This window comes from Ruditapes philippinarum, unplaced genomic scaffold (genome assembly GCF_026571515.1).
Source record: "Ruditapes philippinarum isolate M1 unplaced genomic scaffold, ASM2657151v2 ctg293_1_1_1_1, whole genome shotgun sequence".
Classification (NCBI taxonomy): Eukaryota; Metazoa; Mollusca; class Bivalvia; order Venerida; family Veneridae; genus Ruditapes; species Ruditapes philippinarum.
In genome coordinates this window covers 135,706-142,385 of record NW_026856434.1, presented here as the reverse complement: position 1 = coordinate 142,385, position 6,680 = coordinate 135,706, and the positions used below count along the sequence as shown (strand labels likewise).

Genomic DNA, 6,680 nt, shown 5'->3' with positions numbered 1-6,680 from the left:
GACGTATCGATTATGTGAAATTTTATTTAAACTTAAAGATGATCCGAAATATCAAGACAATCAAACTTGAGAGAAATGTATTAATTTTTATGAAAAGTAAAAAGATTCAAGATTTAAGTAATAATTTACATTTTATGTGCGCTTTATGACTGATTTTACTGTAATATGTATCACCAAAATTATTTCTACTGCGTGACTAACGCAGTAAGGGTACTTTGCATATTTTGACCAAGTTCGTATATTGCGTTAAGACATAATTATACCTGATTTTGACCTGTTATTGGTTATTTCCGTGAATACATAATAACAATGAATGCAATTAGAAAACTACTTTCTTTTATCACACTTCACAATATTTCACTTTTAAATACATTTTCAAGATTTTTTTCATGAAAATTAGCACGAATCTGGTATTGGTTTAACATACATATATACTTGTCGGCTTTTAACAAACATACTTCTAGCCGGAAAACATGCACGTGTTGTAAACATGTCATTTCGCTCATCCAATATTTATAGAAGAGCAAGCACGTGCGACGTTTTTTTTTCTTTATTATGAAATATACCTTTTGTAGTTTGTCACAAACTGTGTAGCCTCTGCTATGTACAGACATGACTACAAAACACTACTAAACGTTTTTCTTATTCTTTGTTATTTTTCATTTAAAGAAAGAACTGACGACAGTTAGTGTCTTAAATTTATTCACTTGTCAATTTTTTTGTATTTTTCATTTAAAGAAAGAATGGTCAACAGTTAGTATCTTAAAATTATTCAAGTTTTGTAGCACCAAGAACTTCTTTCTGTAAAACATTTTAACTTTGTTAACCCTTTCACTGCCATAGGGACGGCGTATTTGCCATATGGACGGCTTTTGCCGTTTCCATAATAATAATAATAATAATAATAATAATATTAATAATCATAATGAATATATAGATAATTATACCATCGACAATAATTATTATTATACTAGCATATTTGGAAACATATATGATTATTATAATACTAATAACAAATAATAATAATAATATTAATTAATAATATAGTAATTTCTTAGAAAACCTTCTGGCAAATAGGTGATCAATAAATAAATAACTCTCTGGCAGCGAAAGGGTTAAGGTCTTTATATTATGTATCATGGTCTTCCATTACAAGAATAGATAACAGGAACTTAAATTTATTCAAATTTTGTAGCACAAAGAACTTTCTCTGTAAAACATTCAAATTCGTTGAGGTCTTTATATTATGTACCACGTCATTGTTAATTGTATTGGCTATAATGTGTATTGTCATTTTATGCCAAATAAAGAAAATGTTATGTTATGTGTTATATGTTATGTTATGTGTTATGTTATGTTATGTTATGTTATGTTATGTTATGTTATGTTATGTTATGTTATGTTATGTTATGTTATGTTATGTTATGTTATGTTATGCTATGCTATGCTATGCTATGCTATGCTATGCTATGTTACTATGCTATGCTATGCTATGCGCTATGCTATGCGCTATGCTATGCGCTATGCTATGCGCTATGCTATGCTATGCTATGCGCTATGCTGTGCTGTGCTGTGCTGTGCTGTGCTGTGCTGTGCTGTGCTGTGCTGTGCTGTGCTGTGCTGTGCTGTGCTGTGCTGTGCTGTGCTATGCTATGCTATGCTATGCTATGCTATGCTATGCTATGCTATGCTATGCTATGCTATGCTATGCTATGTTATGTTATGTTATGAACCCTTCCGGCCGTTAAATCAAATATTTTACGATAATGGCTAGACAAATAAAACATATTAATTTATTCCATGGGTAGTGTCCTAAATCGTCCGTACCAATAACGCATTCCTATTAGCACGTGTTTTTCACAGATATACATACACGTATATTAAATTTAGCTATTTGGCTTTTTAAAATAATAATTAAAAATTGGACACCGGTCTGACCATCAATGAGGGTCACATCTTTTGTTTAACAGGTTGGTTTTGCAGTACTTAGCCTCTGGATAAGTATCCACACACTGCCAGTTTTCAATCACAACCACTTTTCAATCACCCCTAGAATTTTTTTAATTTTGACCTTATTTGTCATGTAACCAAACTGTAAGCACATCTTGTATTCCCCTTGACTAAATTTATCAGCAGCAATGTCAATTTAGGCGATAAAAAAAGAAAATGCTAGCATTTTAGTTCAAAATATGTAAAACGTGTGTTTTCCACTAATCCTTTATTTACACAGTTACAAATCGCAATAATTTTCTAAAAATAATTGATATACAGACTCAGTTTTTTGTCAGTCTGCAGAAATGGATATTAAGTTGGACAACTGTTTCAATATCATGAAGTCATAATGTATACTGCACTTCAAAAGCTGTAATTTTAATATGTACATATTTTACCCTACAGTTCTTAATTTGAAGGTAATACATCAGTAAAGTAACAGTCACTTAACCAAGGAAAAACATTCTCTGTGATAACTTTTCAGTACGCAGTCACTAGAATGGGGTCATATAGACCCTAAGATCCTAAAAATTTCACAAGAACATGCTTTTTCTGTTATGCAAATTGAAATGTACATCCATACCCCAATTGTGACAGCTTTACCACTGCAAATAAATATCTAGATTGAAAAACGGCATTATAATTAGGTTAAAATTGTTTATTACCATTTATCTGAAGTTGAGTTTGTCAAAATTTCTCCAAAATACAGAACTAATTATATTTTAACATTGTATGACATTTTTTATGTGATACAGTTTATATTTTGTTAACTGATTGAAAAGTGGTTGTGAAATTTTGAAGAACAGGAAAATGGGTCAGTAATGATTTGTCCTCGATTCATAGTAATAATACAAGTAAAATTTTAAAAAGTTGGTGCATTTATTAGCTGAAATGATAATATTTGCAGAATTGAAAGAGAATTTTTTTTATATATAATTTCACTGTCAGTTATTGTTGAAAAATCTGTTAGCTGATCGGAAAGAGGCAGTACGGGGATACATAAGGGAAACTACTCTATAAAAATAAATAGTAACGTTATTTAAAAAAAAACAGAATTACCTCCCTTCTATTAATAAACAAAGCTTAATTTGGTTGCTAGGTTAGTATTATACAATGAAAAAGGGTATAAAAATGTGTAAACTTCAGATAAATATCTGAATAACTTATAAAAATGTTTTTTATAATACATATTAGTTGTCGAATGGAATAATTTATAATATAGTACTTCTTTCCACCAACTTATGTCAACAGTTGTCGTGGCCGAGTGGTTAAGGCGATGGACTAGAAATCCATTGGGATCTTCCCGCGCAGGTTCGAATCCTGCCGACAACGTTATTTTTATTTCTCTTTTCCTTACTTTTTTAATATTTATTTTTGAATCACATTCATATTTTAATATACACTCCAGTTCATCAAAAATTACTCGACATTTATTCGTTATGACAATTTTTTAACCAGTCAGTGTCACTGTTAATTACAATGGTTTTCTTTTCCGAAAATAAGCTTTCAATTCCGAGGAAATTGGTCAGAAGTGTAGATGGATTGATAAAAACACGAACAAAGCTGACTTATATAAGGTATAAACAAAAATCAACAACAACAAAAAAACTCATACAGACAGGAAGAGTTCCGCAAAGATTATTAATGCGTAAGTTAGCGTTAATTGTTTTTTTTAAGTTCAATGTCTCGCTTGATTTTACATAAGTCTTTGTTTTAATAGCAAACATGTATATCCTAACCTTTTCTTTAATGTATGAGTATTTTAAAGTTTTAAACACAATAGAGACTACACAACTGTTTGGTCACGAACTTGTGTATTTCCAACTTGTATATTTCCTATTAAGCTACGCACACGTGTATCATTAAGCTACGCACTTGTGTAATTCCCCTTTAACGCATAAACTCTGTGTATTTCCCCATTAATCCACGAACTTGTGTATTTCCCCCATTAACCTAGAACTTGTGCATTTCCCTATTAACCAACGGCCTTGTGTATTTCCCCATTAACCCATGAATTTTTGTATAAATCTATTCAATCAATGAGCTTACGTAACCCCCACCCCCATTAAACCATTTAACTTGTTCATGTATATTTCCCCACTAACTTCAATAACTTCAGTATTACCAACATTAACTCCTGAATTTGTTTATTTATAAATCCGTTCAATCGATGCGCTTGAGAATTACTCCTATTAACACATGAACTTGTAAAATTACCCATTAGGCATTATCAAATTAACTCATGAACTTGTATAATTACCCATTAGGCATTATCAAATTAACTCATGAACTTGTATAATTACCCATTAGGCATTATCAAATTAACTCATGAACTTGTATAATTACCCATTAGGCATTATCAAATTAACTCATGAACTTGTATAATTACCCATTAGGCATTATCAAATTAACTCATGAACTTGCCCCAGATGTTCTCATATATATACAGAATTGAAAGTTAGATCCCTTTACCTAAAACAATCCAACTGGTCTTATACATGTATGCACGGTTTGCATCTAGGTCATCATGATTACATCAGGCATGCTCTGATAATAATAACACTTTCGAAGTCTAGAAAATAGTGAAAAAACGCGTAAGTTTTTCTACATTTATCTTTCTATAATGCCGATTGCAAATACCGTTTTTCCCCCATTATTTAAATTAGTCTAGGTAAACATTAGCAATATATAAAACTAAACAGCCCCTGCGTCAAGGTGAAAATCCCTTAAAAACGTAGGAATTTCCACCTATTTTGAAAGTAAAGAAACAAATCATAATATATGAATATATGTATACCGTCATCTTCCTGGGAAGACGACTTCCCCAAGATCTAAAAAATGTTCTGGTAACTCTATTTAAGAAAATCGAAAAATTAGTCAGTAGCCGACTATTCGAATATTATATAAATAACACATGGGTTTGTGGGTAACAGTAAAAATATCATCCCGAGAAAAATACTGTTACCCGAGGCGTAAAGGCCGAACAAATACTGTGATGATCTGAATTTGTAAACTAAATCTAACTGTAACAAAAATAAACCAAGAGTAGAATAACTAAACTGTCTTTACCTTGCAAGTTGTAAGTGTACTGTAGGCCTACTTGAGAAGCTGTTTTTCTTTAATTCTTTAAGCAAGTGATGATATATACCAGTCATAAACACATACAATAAGCTGTGTTTTATTTAGAAAACAAAACACTAACCCATTTATAAGGTTATGATCTGTGAAATCTGATACTTCTGTATCCAGAATATTCTTCGCATGGTTTTTGACAAAGTGCAAACATTTACAAAATAACAATGATATTCTACAGATGTCTGTCCACCAACTCTATCTGTAACGTTTCACTGGTTAAAATTGTTTTAAATAATCCTTTGTTGCATGTTTTAATCGTCTGCATGTTCCAGTTTGACCACGGATTTATATTATGTAATATAAATCCGTGGTTTGACACAAAATTATTCATATTACAATTAATAAACGGATGTTTACTTTTTGACTATTCAACAAAAAGATATTTTATACGCGAAAAGAACTCTAGGGTGCAAAGAACTAAATTTTATGAGAGTCATAGTTGGTGATGCCCTAGGCCCTATCGTCGAAAATAAGAATGAATCGAGAGAAAAATGGCGGCCATTTTATTTCATTTTATTTAGAAAATAGACCACGTGACCAGATTTTATACTCTTAAAAATACTGTTACCTATGTACAAAATTCTTAGTCACGTGGTCCACTTGCATTAACAGTAAGAATAACTCCCAGAGGCCAATGGGAAATTAACATTACGAAAAAAGTGAGGGGTAATAATACCGATTGCTCAAAACAAATATTGCAACAAGCTAATGAATTATTTTTCCTTCTCAAATTACTTATGTAAAATGTTTAATATTGGTCGAAGATCTGATTTATCTGGACACATTTAAAATTCCAGCAAACAAAGGGAGGTAATCGAGTTGCTTAGAATATATCCGGAGCTTTTGAAATACACAAAGGTATTCGCGTATAAGATAAATAGTTAAATACAAACATGAAGTTCGTCAGGGATCGGTATTATTAATTTGTATCATAGTTTGGGGACCTTTCTACGGAAGAGCATTAGTGCCAGGTGTATGTTTTTTATTAACTCGAAATTTCGAGTTAGTAAGTCGAAATTTCGAGTTATTAACTCGAAATTTCGAGTTAGTAAGTCGAAATTTCGAGTTAGTAAGTCGAAATTTCGAGTTACTAACTCGAAATTTCGAGTTACTAACTCGAAATTTCGACTTACTTATCTCGAAATTTCGAGTTACTAACTCGAAATTTCGAGTTACTAACTCGAAATTTCGACTTACTAACTCGAAATTTCGACTTACTAACTCGAAATTTCGAGTTACTAACTCGAAATTTCGACTTACTAACTCGAAATTTCGAGTTACTTATCTCGAAATTTCGACTTAGTAACTCGAAATTTCGACTTATTAACATTACAAGAATGGCCAAAGTTATTAGTTAGATGGTATAAGATATAGTAGGCAGTGCCTTTGAAATACACAAAGGTATTCGCGTATAAGATAAATAGTTAAATACAAACATGAAGTTCGTCAGGGATCGGTATTATTAATTTGTATCATAGTTTGGGGACCTTTCTACGGAAGAGCATTAGTGCCAGGTGTATGTTTTTTATTAACTCGAAATTTCGAGTTAGTAA

General features: G+C 31.4%; 1 non-coding gene across 1 annotated transcript; it reads left to right on the top strand.

Moving 5' to 3' along the window:
• Positions 1–3,242: 3,242 nt before the first annotated feature.
• Trnas-aga (transfer RNA serine (anticodon AGA)) lies at positions 3,243–3,324 on the top strand. The gene has a single exon. It is a non-coding gene; the product is annotated as a tRNA-Ser (tRNA).
• Positions 3,325–6,680: the final 3,356 nt, after the last annotated feature.